Consider the following 17,631-nt stretch of genomic DNA (forward strand, 5'->3'; position numbering starts at 1 on the left):
CAAGTTCAATATAAGAATCAACCAATCAAGCCACGATAATCATAGAAGCTCAAACACGCTCAATATTCATATCATTGACCCATCACGAATCAACAATCATCACGACATCAAATATCACATTACGATAAAAATAGAAAGAAATTAAGTTGAAAAATCGGACCTCATTTTTAATTTCAACTCACTGAATTGTGCGAACAAAGCCACTGACCTCAGGACCTCGATTTAACGAACTTAAAACGGATCTACCAACTCGAACACACCCGAAATTAAAATCTACCCAAATGAACTGACTAACCCATTTCAATTAGTGGTTTTTCGATTGGGGTTTTGGTCAGATTTCGATAGGCGTGGTGTTTTCCGGCGAACCCATTGCTGGAACAGTGACGAATGTAGGGGTTCACTTCTCTCTCAACACTCTATTTTCCAAATTTGAAACTCAAGTCCCGAACAACTAATTGGATAGTCAAAATCGAACCCAACTCGGGACTTTGGACTAGCGTTCGGCGATAAAAATGGGACGCCGATCTGTTGGCACTTTTTGGTGGGTTCACGCTATTTTTTGACGATGACAAAGGTTGCTGAAATAGTAGCGTGATAGGGATGATTTCTTTTCTCCTCCCTCGACCTCTTACTGTATTCTCTCCGCATTTCTCTCATATCCAATCTCTCTTCTCTCTGTTTGTGATATGGATATATATTACCTATGTGATGAGGATCTGTGTGGTGTATGTATTGTTAATATTTATGATGAGGTGAGTGGGAATTGAGATTGTGAGAGGCCTATGTGTATGTCTATGGCGTGAGGTTAGTGAAAAAAAATCCTGTGAGAGTGTATTGTGTTCTCTGTATATTGTTGAGAGAATCCCATGTACTGGTCTATTATTCCCTATATGAATTTGGAAAAATGGAATATCTCAAGTGGGCCCCTCCCTTTTTGTCCTTTTTTTAAGGTTCCTTTCTATGTGTAGTGTATATAATTCTCCCAATGCCAAAAGGTACCCAATTCTGTTATGGTGTCCAAAAATGTGTAAAGGCGTAGGGGGTTGGGTAGGGTAGTGGTGAGGTGGGGTAGGGGTGATTAGGATGGGATAGAATTTGTTAGGATAAGATAAAAATTGTTAGGGGTTGTTATTTTTGTCATTTTATGGGAGGATAATTACATGGTTGAGGATACACGATAGGATAAGGTAAAAAGGTGAAAATTAATCTTTCGGAGGGACAAAATTACTTGTCTACATCATGCTCCTTTGAATGTAAACACACAGTGTTTTCAGACAAAGAAGTAGACAACGAGACAGAATTTTGTCCCGACCTTTATTCAAAAGCACAGAGAAAAAGAAAGGAGGAAAACCAGGTCTTGACTTAGGACATCATTCCTACCCAAGTTATGAAAAAAACCTATCACAGGTACTTCCAAAGGAAGGAGAAGGGCTATACCGATTTGGAGAGTTGAGTGAGGTTCCATCGAGGTTTTGATCCACGGCTCTGTCATTACATCAAAACAAAAATTACAAGTTAAAGCATAAATGAAATTACAAAAATCCTATCTATATAGCTTCTGTTGGGCTCCTGACTTAAGTTTCATCACCCTATTCTTCAGGCGGGTTCCTGCCTATCACTTGTTGCTTGATTTTCAATTGCTTCACCTTGTTGCTTAGCTTTCAACTTCTTCACCATGTTGCTTGACTTTTCATCTTCTTCACTTTGTTGCTTGACTTTTCATCTTCTTCACTTTGTCGCTTAACTTTCCATTTATTCGCCCTGTTTTTTAGGTGGGCTCCTGGAATCACATCAAAACTAGAAAGAAAATTATCCTAAACAAAATTATTGTAAAGAGAAATTTTGTTTGCCAGAAAAGTAAAGTTCCAAAAACAGAAACTAAATTTTTGCCCCAATTTATCGTCAGAAGACTTTTGAGAAAGTCACATCATACCTACTTGCATGTTGCAATGATGAATCAAAACTCTGAACAAGAAATACATCTCTTGAGGGTAAAATTGAATAACCAAGCCTAGGAAGTGTGTCTCTAAAGGATTAAGTGCAATAACTCAACTAGAAAGTACATTTTCTAGAAATCAAGGAAACTGCTAGGAAGTGCATTACCCAAAAGCAAAGTTCAAATTACCCAATCAAAGAAGTGGATCTCCTTACCAATGTTGCTTGAATTATCAAAACAAGAAAGTGCATCTCCTTACCAATGCCGCTTGAATTATTAAAACAAGGAAGTGCGTCTCCTTACCAATGCCGCTTGAATTACTCAAACAAGGAAGTGCGTCTCCTCACAAATATTTCTTGAATTAACCAAACAAGGAAGTGCATCTCCTTACAAATGTTGCTCGAATTGCCCAAGCAAGAAAGTGCGTCTCCTAACAAATGTTGCTTGAATTAACTAAACAAGGAAGTGCGTCTCCTTACAAATGTCGCTTGAATTATCAAAACAAGAAAGTGTGTCTCCTAAAAAATGCCTTTTGAATTACTCAAACAAGGAAGTGCATCTCCTTACAAATGTTTCTTGAATTAACCAAACAAGGAAGTGCATCTCCTTACCAATGTTGCTTGAATTACCAAAATAAGAAAGTGCGTCTCCTTTGGAAGTGTGTCTCCTTATGATAGCGCTTGAATTACAAAAATAAGAAAGTGTGTCTCCTTATAAATGTTGCTTGAATTGTCCAAAAAAGGAAGTGCGTCCCCTTACAAATGTTGCTGGAATTACCCAAACAAGGAAGTGCGTCTCCTTACAAATGTTGCTGGAATTACCCGAACAAGGAAGTAGGTCTCCTTACAAATGCCGATCGAATTACCAAACAAGAAAGTGTGTCTCCTTATGATAGCGCTTGAATTACCAAAATAAAGAAGTGTGTCTCTTTACAAATGTTGCTTAAATTGTACAAACAAGGAAGTGCGTCCCCTTACAAATGTTGCTGGAATTACCCAAACAAGGAAGTGTGTCTCCTTACAAATGTTGCTGGAATTACCCGAACAAGGAAGTACATCTCCTTACAAATGCCGATCTAATTACCAAACAAGGAAGTGTGTCTCCTTTGGAAGTGCATCTCCTTATGATAGCGCTTGAATTACCAAAATAAGAAAGTGTGTCTCCTTACAAATGTTGCTTGAATTGTCCAAACAAGGAAGTGCGTCCCCTTACAAATGTTGCTGGAATTACCCAAACAAGAAAGTGCGTCTCCTTACAAATGTTGCTGGAATTACCCAAACAAGGAAGTGCATCTCCTTACAAATGCCAATTAAATTACCAAACAAGGAAGTGCGTCTCCTTACAAATATTGCTTGAATTATCAAACAAGGAAGTGCATCTCCTTACAAATGTTGCTTGAATTTCCCACACAAGGAAGTGCATCTCCTTACAAATACCGCTTGAATTACCAAACAAGAAAGTGTGTTTCCTCACAAATGTTGCTGGATTTACCAAATAATGAAGTGCATTTCCTTACAAATATTGCTAAAATTACCCAAACAAAGAAGTGTGTCTCTTTACAAATGTTGCTAGAATTACAAAAACAAGAAAGTGTGTCTCCTTACAAATGCCGCTTGAATTATCATGGGTTTGAATACCAAATATGTGCAGCAACATTGCCTCCTACATTTTTAGAAGTGAGAATATTACAGCCCTTGATGTTTAGGCTTTGAAATCCTTGATTCGAAGGTATCATGTGTTCCTATTTCATACAAAGAAAACTTGTTAAATTAAAAACATGGTGGTTGGTTTGTGGATTTGGATTTTGTGGAAATCGCTGTTGCCCCGATCACATTTAACCTTGCTTCCAACCATTAGCATATGTCATTAACTTACTGCATCACTGACCCAAACTCCGATTATTAGGAGTTCTTCTGAAACAAACACAGTATCTTTGCTTTACCATACTTCTCAGATAAACTCTTTGACCCTTGGTATTTTTATGAATTCCCAGAATTTTCTATTGACACAACTTTCTGCATTCCTTATTTCGGCTCACAATCATGTCTCTTTTATGTGTTGGCCTTTTGTCTTGCTTTCTGCAATTGAAGAAATTGGTAGCCAGTTTTGAAATCTTTTCTCACTTGTTTTGACATAGACTTGACTCAACAACAAGAGAAAAATGGCAATGACTTTTATTTGGATAACAGACTCAAGAAAGATAAACAAAATAAAGAGAAGAAAGAAAAGATAATGAATGTCCCCATTGAAATAAAGAAATAAAAATTTATCTAAAAATGACAGTCAACTCCAAATATTATGCCATGCATTTTGGGTCAGGCTGCCTGATCTTTCCATCCAAACTTTCTACCAATTTTTGTTGAGTTAATGACCTTGAAACTGAGTTGTTTCCTTAGGTCAATTGCATTTAAGACCTCGTTCAGCTAGTGGCGCCTTGGAGGTTTTTTTTTTCCAACAAGCCTCTCTCATTTTTCTCTCAACTCACCATCGCCTTATGGTGCCCATGAGGGTTTTCACCAATGACTCTCATTTTTATCTATCTCAACTTACCATCGCCTTATGATGCCTGTGATGGTTTTCATCGATAAGACTCTCTCATTTTTATTTCTTTCCTGATTTCTTATGCTGAGGAAAATGAGTAGTTCCTAAAATGTGTCATCACATGAATTGCGTGCTTAGCCTTAACATTATAAAAGATTGATCCGAAGGTCTTTCTTTGGTTGTAACTTAGCTTTTGGATATAGCTAGAAAGAAAGGATGACATGGGGCCCAAACGACACTTGAAGTGGGGTAAGACTTACAACTTTTGGAATCGACTCAAACAATGAGGATTAACTCATGCCCCAGTTTCTTTTGACTGGGTGAGGCTAAATTATTTATTTGGTTAGACCAAGCCCTTAGTAGGTCAGCCTACGTATCTCACCCCCGAGAGAGGAGAATCAGGTCATGCGTAGTTCTGATAGTTTGTTCTTTCGCTTTGATTTGATTTTTTGTCCTTTATTCGCTCTTTTCACTTTGCGATTCTTTTTTTCTAACTCTATTTTTCTTGACACTCTTTTTTCTGGAAACATTTTTGTCTCTTTTTTGTAACTTTTGACTTTATCTTTTTACTCGACACTATTCTTTGAACTTTGCTTACTCTATCTTGATTCCAAAAGAGGGTTATGAAAGAAAATAACACTAAGGATCAAATGGGGTAAACAAAGGATGACACAATGTTTAGATAACAGAATAAAATGCCTTCATCATATCAATCCTTGAGAATGCAAGTACATAACATACAATTGAAAGTGAGAGATGAAGATCATTTGCAACATCTTTTTAAGCAGATTGAGTCTGTGCATCACTACTTCTTCTATAAACTCCACCCTTGTTGTACATTCCTCACATCAAATTACTCATACTTTCGTGGAACTGATTATCTTCTTGTTTCTCTTGATTTAGGGATCAGATGTCCACTATTTGACCTAATTGGGACCTCTCTTTCGATCGATGACTAAGTTGTTCTTGTGTTTCTCAAAATAATTTCCTTAACTTGTCACCAAATGTCTCAGCACTCTATCTATTTTATCATATGCTCTCTTTTTCTAACTTTAACCCTCTGATTCAATGTTCATGCTTAAACTGGATTTTAAGATCTAGCTGAAAATTTCACTAGCATGTCATATCACTAGAGTCAACATAAAATGTGCTATGTAAAGAAAACAAACAAACATATATTTAAAACACAAAGTAAAATGGGACACTTCATTTAGTTGAAATAAAAGATAGAAGGGTTTGAACATAAACAACAAAAGGACAAAACAAGATAAATCCCGAACTACTACCCTAAAATAATTCGGACAACAGAAAATAAAACAAAACAAGCTACCAGACCCCTTCCTAGTAAGGAGAGGGGTGACTTCTCAATTGCTCAGCTTGACATCTTAGCTACTAGTTTGCATATCAGTATGACTAGAGTTTTTCTCACTATCAATGTTCTGCACTATGATTGATTTATCTTGAATCATCTTTTCAATTTCTCTTTTCAAAGCATGACAATCTTCAATACTATGACCCTGAATATCAGAATGATATGCGCATCGTACATTAGGATCAAAACTTCTTGAATATGGGTCAAGAGTATACCCAAAGAGAGGAGTGATCATGTCCTGTTGTACCAATCTCTGGAATAAACTTGCATATGACTCTCCAATGGGTGTGAAGCTATCCTTCGACTTCTGTCTCATTTCATTGTTTGGCTTAAATTGGAAACCAGGCCTATAAGGGCTTCGGTATGTATGTGGAGTTAGAGGATGACTGGCAGAGTTGGCGCGCGCTAGTGTAAGTAAGATGGAGGTTGAACATAAGTTTGCGCATTATAAACTTGATATGGAGGTAGGGGAATGGGATATAATGGATTTTGGTAAAGATTCTGTGGAGCTTGGGCATAAACTTGGGTTTGAGCCTGTGGGTAACGATGGTGTGGTCCTCTTTCCCATGCCTGTTGTCCAACTGCAATGGCAGATGCATCTTCCTCATTCTTCTTTTCTCCAACACTTCCCAAACCTTTTTGAATTGCTTGAGTAGTCACTTTCAATGTTCCAAAACTCACAATGCGACCGTTCTTAATTTCATCCTCTACCATCTCTCCCATTTTGAGGACCTCAATAAATGGCTTACCTAATGCAGGTAACAAGTGTTGATAATATTTTTCATCTTGTGCTTGAATAAACACCTCCACTATCTTTCTTTCTTTCATTGGTGGTTTTACTCTAGCAGCTTGTTCGCGCCATCTGATCGCATACTCCCTGAAACTCTCAGTATTCTTCTTTTTTATACCAGTTAGGGATTTTTTGTCAGGTATCAACTCCACATTGTATTGAAATTATTGCACGAATCCATTAGCTAGGTCATCCCAACTAATCCACTTATCAATGTCTTGATCAACAAACTATTCCGAAGCTAGGCCTGAAAGACTCTCCCCGAAATAAGCCATGAGTAGTTCTTCCTTCTCTCCAGCGCCCCTTAGCTGGTTCCAATAGTGTCTCAAATATGCTATAGGATCGCCATGTCTATCATACTTCTCAAACTTTGGCATTTTAAAATCAAAAGGAAGATGTACACCTGGAAACATGCACAGATCTTTATATGAGACACTTTTGTACCCCACAAGTCCTTGCAAGTTTTTCATAGTTAGTTCCAAACTTCTCAATTTTCTGGCCATTTCCTCTTGTTCTTCTGTTATAACAGGCTTCTCAGTATTTGGAGGAAATTCAGGCAGTTGAGGGTAGTCGTAAGGACCAGTCGACTTAAATGTGGGCTCGGGAGCATAATGCTGATCAGTATAAATATTCAATACAGGGTTCCTTGTAGAGTGAGAAATCACAACCGTTGGATTGACATTAAAAGCAGGAGCTTCAAACAGGAGTGGGGCTGCAAAAGCATGAATAGCAGTCGGAGCCGAGCATGTGGTAATTTTGTATTGAGGAGTATGGAAATAAATATTGGAAGTGTTTGAATACTGTTGCCCCGGAGTAGGTCTTGATACATGTTGTGGCGTGTCGACCAAAATAAGAAATTGTGCATGTGACACTGGAGGCAAACTAGAAAGATATTCTAGATTATCTGCGGGAAATGGAGGAGGCGGCAACCCATTAGCCCAAGCTCGATGCATTTCTATCATTTGCTGCCTCAATTTTCCAATCTCTTCATTAGCTCCTACATTCTCATTCCCTAAACTCCCTAGCTAATTAGTGACAACAAACTCGGTATCCTTGTTGGCCATAACTTTCTCTGTGACTTGGAGCAATATGGAGGACCAGCCAAAATGCCACAAACCAACCACCTTAAACTAACTGGACAAGAGATAGCAAATGCGTTAGAGTTCAACGATTTTTCAAAACCTTTTTTTTTTTTTCTTGAAAAAAATCACCGAACCCTAGAAGGGCGCCTACGTATCTCACCCCCAAAAGGGGATAATTAGGTGTGCGTAGTTTGTGAAGTTTTGCCAAAATGGCCAATTAAACTCTTTTTTCTTTCTTGAAACAAAGTGTCAAAAGAATTGACGAAAATCTTTTTCCATTTTTTTAGGTTTAAATCTCTATACAAAATGAAACCTGTGATTACCAAAGAAAAATATTTTTGGGTTTTCGATTTTTGAATTTCATGTGAAAATGAAACTTGAACCTATTAAATGAAAATCTTTTTGTAGTTTTCTTTTAAAGACGTATATGAAACGCCTACTCTAAATGGAGAGTGAAGAAATATTTTTGGATTTTTTAAATAACATCTCCGAACAAACAATACGCTGCCTACGTATCTCACTCCCGAAAGAGGAGAATCAGGGGTGCGCAGTTCATCTAGATTGGACAATTAATGATTAAATAACAGGCTAGACCCTAACTTAAGAGACACGACCAAAGATAGACGATGAACCATGTTAGTAAAATCTTTTGAGTTTTCATTTTGATACTTCACAGAAAAATGACATCAACAACTATGAAAGAAAAATCTTTTTGGTATTTTCGTTATACGAAATGTAAAAAATTTCTAACATTTTTTTTTTGCATTTTTCTTTTATAAACACATCCTATGAATGAAAAAATCTTTTTGAAGTTTTCGAATTGTGAAATGCATGCTAAACGAGACAAAGGAAAATCTTTTTGATGTTTTTGAGAAAATGAGTGCGAAAGGTAAAAAATTCCTTTTGAATTTTGGAATTGTGAAAAATAAAAGCCGTTAAAAACTCTAAAAACTACGAAACTCTTTTTTTTTCTTGGTTTTGTCATTACCCACACACTTTACTTCTAATACATGTTTTTCCCAAATCAGTCCGTCAAATGACAACGTTATCCTCAAAGATGCAACATTTAGCACGTAGGGATGCTTTAGAGGTGAGTCTCCTACAAAGGACCAAGTGGGCCCCGCTAGGTCTCAATATGATGCACATAAGCATGACCTAAAGGCTGACCTACGTTGGGGTTCACTAATAAGGCTGTTCGAGGGAGTGTATGGTCGATAGTGGCTGCGACAGCTTTCCACCTACTCCATAACACCGACGGCTCCCCTCCTAAAATAAGGGTGACTCAACTAGAGATCGTGTACAACACGTGTAATACAGGCTTGTTGCAGAAAGAAGGCCTGGGGGTAGACACATGATGCCAAATATAAAAGCGGTAACACATAAGATAAATATTGTACACAAAGAGCACGAAAACATTCCACAATGATAAAACAATAACACAAAATAGCACAAACAAATTATTTATACACCTATAGTGCCAAACAAAGCCGATACGACTCCAAAATAAGCTCAAATTCTGAACAATTCTCCAGCAAAGTCGCCAGAGCTGTCACACACCTTTTTCGTACTCCAAAAGATTTCATTTTAGATTGAAAGGGTTTGTATTATTAAAGTGACAAAAGATTAAAAATTTGTTTCGAAAAGGACTTTTTACATTTAAACTCAGAGTCGCCATTTAACATAAATCGGGTGTGCCAAGTCACCTTTGAAAATCCTTTTCAAAAATAGTTTGACTCTATAAACTGATTCGCGAACAGAGATTCCGGCTAAGGAATTCTGTTGACCGAGGAGAAGGAGTTAGGCACCTCTCGATCCTGTGGTTCGACCACGGTCGCTTGGTAGAGCGTATCGGCTAACTTGACAATATAAAACGTATAAACCACATAAACACACAAAACAAGCAAAACAAACAAATCAAAACAAAATTCAAAACCAAAATAATGTCCAGTCCGAATTATACAATCCCCAAAAATAGAAAAATGCAAAAAATGTAAATCCTATTCTAGACTAATCCTAAACTACGCTCCATTCCTTTCTCCACCTAGTGTTTCGGGCCTTGATCATGCGTCGTCTTCAAGTACATGATACTTCGGGGTATTCCCCGGTGAATAAATAAATTCCTTTGGGGCATTCCCTGCAAATGAATACAACGTCAATTTCATGCGATAAACTTAAAAACATCCAACACATTCAACATTCCACGCATTCAACCCAACATCAATCCTAAATTTGCCTACCCAACTTAGAATTCGTCTATTTGTCCCGACCTAAAACAAGCCGCTATCAAGTTTGAATAGCGTTCGTTTCAAGTCAAACAATAACCCATGAATCAAACCAACCAAAATTCACCTTTTATCAAGTTTCAATTTCCATCCCACTTATTCTTAATCAATTAACCAAGTTCAATATAAGAATCAACCAATCAAGCCACGATAATCATAGAAACTCAAACACGCTCAAAATTCATATCATCTACCCATCATGAATCAACAAACATCACGATATCAAACATCACATTACAATAAAAATAGAAAGAAATTGAGTTGAAAAATTGGACCTCGTTTTTTATTTCAACTCACTGAATTGTGCGAACAAATTCACTAACCTCAGAACCTCGATTCAACGAACTCAACACGGATCTACCAACTCAAACACACCCAAAATTAGAACCGACCCAAACAAACTGACTGACCCATTTCAATTAGTGGTTTTTCGATTGAGTTTTGGTTAGATTTCGATAGACGTGGTGTTTTTTGGCGAACCCATCGCTGGAACAGTGACGAATGCAGGGGTTCACTTCTCTCTCAACACTATGTTTTCCAAATTTGAAACTCAATTCCTGAAAAACTGATTGGATAGTCAAAATCAAACCCAACTCAGGACTTTGGACTAGGGTTCGACGATAAAAATGGAACACTGATCTGTTGGCACTTTTCGGTGGGTTTATGCCGTTTTTCGGCGATAACAAAGGTCGCCGGAACAGTAGCATGACAGGGACGATTTCTTTTCTCCTCCCTCGACCTCTCACTGCATTCTCTCCGTGTTTCTCTCATACCCAATCTCTCTTCTCTCTATTTTTGATGTGGATATATATTACCTAAGTGATGAAGGATCTATGTGGTGTATGTATTGTTAATGTATATGATGAGGTGAGTGGGAATTAAGATTGACAGAGGACTATGTGTATGTCTATGGCGTGAGTTTAGTGAAAAAAAATCCTGTGAGAGTGTATTGTGTTCTCTGTATATTGTTGAGAGAATCCCATGTACTGGTCTATTATTCCCTATATGAATTTGGAAAAATGGAATATCACAAGTGGCCCCCTCTTTTTTTGTCCATTTTTGAAGGTTCCTTTCTATGTGCAGTGTATATAATTCTCCCAATGCCAAAAGGTACCCAATTCTGTTATGGTGTCCAAAAATGTGTAAAGACATACAGGGGTTGGGTAGGGTAGTGGTGAGGTAGGGTAGGGGTGGTTAGGATGGGATAGAATTTGTTAGGATAAGATAAAAATTGTTAGGGGTTGTTATTTTTGTCATTTTATGGGAGGATAATTACATGGTTGAGGATACACGATAGGATAAGGTAAAAAGGTGAAAATTAATCTTTCAGAGGGACAAAATTACGTGTCTACACAAACCAATCGGCACCTAATCATACATGACCATATGTCAATGGAAGAATATCGCACCACACCTCCCCATGGCATTCAAATTGGGAGAAGACAACTTTGACCCTCTCGGTAACCTTAAACCCATCCATGAAGTATGGAACAAGTATAGGCTTGAGAAATAACCCCTAGTAGTCAACCATGGATGGAAAGATGTAGTTTCTATAGTACCTATCATTTAACACAACGAGGTACCCCGATATCCCATAAATGGTCACCTTTCCGAAGTGTACACTCCTTCTTAAATCAATTTTGTAAAGCACACGAGTACCCCTAAATTTTGGAGATGCATACCCTCTTTTTCTCGTTGGACAACCTCTACTAGAGCTAGTATAACCATTCACACTATATCAACCTTGATAAGAAGTACTACAAGGTGGAGAATATGAATCTTTACACTTCTCATGTGTACTCTCATCATAGCTCTCATAAGCTTTGCGAACGAAAGGGTTATACCTAACACCAAATCTAGGTTCGGAGTGAGAAGTGTAAGACTCCTTACATGCCCCAACTTCATCATAAGATCCATCGCGAGGTCCTACATCATCTCCAAAGTCACCATAAGCACTAGACACTTCATTCACCTTATTATCTCCCACAAAATCGTAACTCTCAAACCTGACCAAGTTTTGATCATGGCTATTTTCATAGCCTCCGCAATCTCCCTCAACTTCGTAACCATAAAACCCCTTACTACAATCATATTCTCCCATGTTGTAGTCAAAATAACCGACTATCAAAGACATGTTCCCCTTATATCACCTTTGTACCTACACAGTGAACAAACAAGATTAGTAGTAAAAGCTCCTCACCAACACTCATATACACCCACCTTTGTGATTCTCACAATTGGAGTGACGAATATTGAAAGTTGCTTATACTCCGATAGTCAATGGGATGTCAATTCTACTTGAAGACCGGGATAGATTCTTGTTTGATCGACTCAAGACACATAAAATAACGCTAACACAAAGAACGTACTCAAAAACTAATTTACAACTTAGTAGGTATTTACTAGTTGCCGATTAGTATAAGAGAACAAAGTTGAAACCAATGGAACAAATAAAAGAAACTAGGAATTCCAATTCTTGAGCTTATGATGATGTGGAACTCGACTATTGGTCATTGGGATGTTGTTGAAGTTGAAAATTTTTTGTTTCAAAAATTTAGTTGTTTACTTTCACATTTGGAAGAAAAAGTGTAGGCTAAGGTATAGGCAAACAAGGTCTTAGAATCCCTTTTCATGATTCAAAAAGTCTTTCACCTACTTGCACTAATTTGGCAATACAACCTTTTTGGATGTCTTGTCCCCTTTCCCCTTTTGGACAACCTAGAAAAGTGGTCTTACTCTTTTGTAGTAACTAGATTTTTAGGATGTCTTTTGTTCTTTTACCACTTTGGTGATATATTGAAGATATTTCCAAGACAAAAAAAATTCTCACTCTTCTTTTCCTGTTTCAAGATCAAACAACCCTTTGAAACTACTTGTTCAACATAACAAGATGAACTCCAAGAACAACAACAACAAGTCGTCCAACAATTACCACCACACAACTTGAAACTTAGCTCAAGAACTTGGATTAAGACTCAAGGAGTGTTAGAGAGAAAGAAAACCAATACAAGAAACAACTAACACAAGCAAAACACACACAAATCTCGGCCAAAACAACAACGACAACACAATTTCGGCCAAGACACAAAAATGGATAGATTTGCTTCTTTTTGATTTTTCAGTTTTCTAACCTTTTTTTTTTTAATTTTCAAGATTACGAGCCTAAGATTGATCTTGTGGGAACAATATCAAGCCATGCTCTGATACCAAATGATACAAGAATGACCACAAAAGGCACAAAAACTACACAAAATAGTCTACAAATTAAGAGCAACCTGAGGACCCCTTTGAGAGCTAGTTTCAGCCAACAACAACAACACAAATATCACGAGTTTACAAGGTGTTTTAACACCAAAACAGAAACAATACAACAAGAAAAAGATGAACACAATGAATACAAAATTCAGATTCAACAAGAACAAATGGTTACAAGATACAACAACTAACACAATTGCAAGAAAGGTAAAGATAGATAGTGAGACATAGATTATTACAAAGATTAGGAACTAAAGAGTATATTAAACTCAAAAACTCCTAATGAATGTAAAAACAACACCACACTCTTACAGTGACCGCCAAGGGAATTAACTCACCTCAAGATCCACCATTTTCAAGCAAAGATCAATATTGGCTTTTCTAAGACCTAAACTACAATGGCTAATCTAAGCCCTAACTAAGAACTACACTAAGGTGGTCGAATCTTAAGAGAGAGGATTTTCAGTGTCTCATATTTTCATCCTTAAATAACTAATAAGAGAAGACCTAAAATGCCCTATTTATAGTATATTACAAAAGAAGACAAAATGACTACACTATCCTTAATGATTGGGGCGGCCATGGAGTGCATTTTGGGCAGAGTGAAGTGACCAAAACATCCTCAATGAAGATGACTCCAAAATTGTGAGCTATTAAGTATCCAAAGCCGTGAGTCCTCAAGTCTTCAATGCTCCAAGCAATCTTTCACTCATGGCCTTGATGTATGATATGCTCAATGGTAGGCTCAAAATGGGTCCTCCATGCATGTTATCGTATCCTCGAGGTGACCAAGTCTTGAGCCTCTATGTGTTAGCCTCCAAAGATGTCATCAAAAGATAAGATGACCATTTTTCCCATATCAGCACCTCACCGCGATGCGGTGCTTATCGTGATGCCCTTCTATTTTCACTAAAATTATCATAACTTCTCAACCGAGTATGGATTAAGGTGAAATTGATATCGTTGGGAAGCTAATTCAATTATCTACAATTTGGTGGGTTTAGAGCTGGAAAATTCTACACTTATCAAGAGTTATTCATTTTTAAAGTTATCCCTTTACATTCTAGGAGCTAAATTGAGCTAAGTAAAAGTACGGGGTATTACAATATCTCCCCCTTGGGCACATTCATCCTCGAATAAGACTAATTAAACTGACGATACTGAGGGACTGAGGCAATATGCTAGCATGTACAACTGAAACAAACTGCATGACTGAATCTAATCTAACTCATATTGAGCGACTGAACTAATCTACGAATGCATGAATTTTCATGAAGACAGCTCTATAGCTGAATCTGAGACTGGAAAAAAAAAACTGAATTAAGGAGGATTGTTATCTTAAGCTGAATCTGAGTTCGTGGATAAAAGGTGAGGATACTTGGTATGCATGTCTGCTTCTGCTTCCCATGTAGCACCCTCAACAGACTGATTTTTCCACAGAACTTTGACCAAGGGAACTTCTTTGTTCTTTAGTCTATGGGTCTATTGATCAAGAATCTCTACAGGAACTTCTTCATATGAAAGGCTATTCTGAATATTTGTGCTTTCTAGAGGGACTACAACAGCTGAATCGTCCATGCACTTCTTCAATAAGGATACATGGAACACTGGATGAACTGCTGACAAGTGTTATACGCTACCTTCCTCACATGACTGAAAATCCTGTAGGGACCCACATATCGAGGACTAAGCTTCCCTTTTTTGCCAAATCTCTTCACCCACTTCATGGGTGAAATCTTCAAATAAACAAGATCATCTACTTCAAACTCAATATCTCTTTTTCTTACGTCTGCATAAGAGTTTTGACGAGTTTGAGTTGCTTTTAATCTCTCTCAAATCAACTAAACTTTTTCCATGGCTTTAAACACCATATCTTTTAACTTTTTCTTCACTGAACGAGCAATTTAATTTCTTCGTTTCCTGCTTTGTAGCGTGGTTAGGCAGAAACTTTTGCCTTTGATAACTTTTGGTGCCTCAGGTAAATGTGCAAAGCCCCTATAATTTATAGGAAAAATTACAGAAACTAGCAATCCTTAATACTATAATTACAATAAATAGCAACACTTTTTCAAAATTACAACTTATAGCAAAAGTAGTAATATTTTACCCACTTCATAGTAATAAAAGAATATGTATTTTGCAGTTGTGCCTATGTATTTATGAGTAATACATATATATTTGTATATATATTTATATAGCAACATTTTACTTAAATACAAATACAATTTGCTATTTTTCGTAATTATGAAACTGTTGCTATAAAAGTTACAATTAAGGCTACAGAGTTACTATTTCTGAAATTTTTCCTAATTCATATATATAATATTTCCTATTCCATTTTGATTTTGGACTGAAAGGCACACCTTTTCTCCTTTTCCTTTTTAAATCAGCTTTAGCCCAATACCCCAAATTTTTCTTTTTTCTTTCCTTATACAATAATAATTACTCACTAATTATAATTTGGGGTATTACATTCTCCCCACCTTAAGAAATTCGGTCCCCGAATTTAGAGTAAGTGCATACCTGAATACTAAAATAAGTGAGGGTACTTGAGTCTCATGTCCTTTTCTGACTCCCACGTAGCTTTTTCAATGGTATGGTTCTTCTATAAGACTTTCACGGACACAAACTCTTTTGATCGTAACTTTCTTACTTGTCGATCAATAATAGCCACTGATCCCTCCTCATAGGTTAAGTACTCATCAAGTTGCAAGGTCAATGCTTCGAGCACACTAGATCAATCTGATATACACTTTCTTATCATAGAGACATGAACCACTGGATGAATGAAGGACATCTCAGGAGGAAGTGCTAAATGATAAGCCACACCTCATACTCAATCAAATATCTCATATGGTCTTATATATCTCAGAATTAATTTACCTTTTTTCTCGAATCTCATCACACCCTTCATATAGGAGACTCGTAGGAATACCTTGCCCCCAATTGGGAACACTAGATTTCTTCTCCTTTTATCTGCCTAAGAATTCTGTCAACTTGAGCTGTGAGCAACATTTGTCTAATCAATTATACCCTGTCTAATAGCTTTCTATACCCAGTCTAGTCCTAAAAGCTTAGTCTTTCAGACTTTAAAACAGTCGATAGGAGAACGATATCAACACCATACAAGGCTTCATATGGAGCTATCTGAATACTTGACTAAAAATTATTATTGTAAGCAAATTCAGCTAATGGTAAGTAAGTATCCCAACTACCTTCCAAAAGAAGAATGCAAGCTCTCAACATGTCTTCCAAGATACTTGTGTGGGTGCTCTAATTGTCTGTTTCAGGTGAAATGACAATACTAACATATACTTGTGTTCCCAATGCTAGAAACAAAGTAACAACATCATCATTCTTTTTGTTTTCAATAAGACTTCATTAAATCACAATACATAATAGTAGGTCCAGGATTAGGGGTGTCAAATGGGCCAGGCCGGGCCAACTCGGAACCGGCCCTTCCATTTTAACCGGGTTGAGGGCCGGTTAAGGGCCGGTTTTGATGCTAGCCGGGTCGGGCCAGGCCAAACAGTAAAAAAATTAAAACCCACCCTAACCCGGCCCACTTAACCCAACTCAGTCAAACCCACTAAAACCCGGTCAAATCCAGTTAAAAATCGGTCAAACCCGTTTAAAAAATAAATAAATAATACAATATACACTATATACACTCCAATATACAATTACACATATATACGTACCATTCAATATATAATTATATATGACTATACGTACTACTTTAAATAAAACATATGCTATAATAGTATAATATATATATACACTACAATATATATATATATATATATATATATATATATATATATATATATATATATATATAAACACACTAATTTATAAAACATATACACATGTATACGTTAAATATATACTACTTTAGAAGATATATACACATATATATGCACCATTCAATATATATGTACTACTTTAAATAAAATATATACTACAATATACATACATACATATATATATATATATATATACAACAATATGTATATATATATAGTTACATACTAATTTACAAAACATATACACTTGTATACTTTAAAGATATACGTCTATAGAAGATATATACACATATATACGCACCATTCAATATATATGTACTACTTTAAATAAAGTATATACTACAATATATATATATATATATATATATATATATATATATATATATACTTACATACTAATTTATAAAACATATACACTTATATACGTTAAATATATACTACTTTAGAAGATATATACACATATATACGCACCATTCAATATATATGTACTGCTTTAAATAAAATATATACTACAATATACCTATATATATACAAATATATATATATATATATATATATATATATATA

Source organism: Capsicum annuum, chromosome 4 (assembly GCF_002878395.1).
Source record: "Capsicum annuum cultivar UCD-10X-F1 chromosome 4, UCD10Xv1.1, whole genome shotgun sequence".
NCBI lineage: Eukaryota > Viridiplantae > Streptophyta > Magnoliopsida > Solanales > Solanaceae > Capsicum > Capsicum annuum.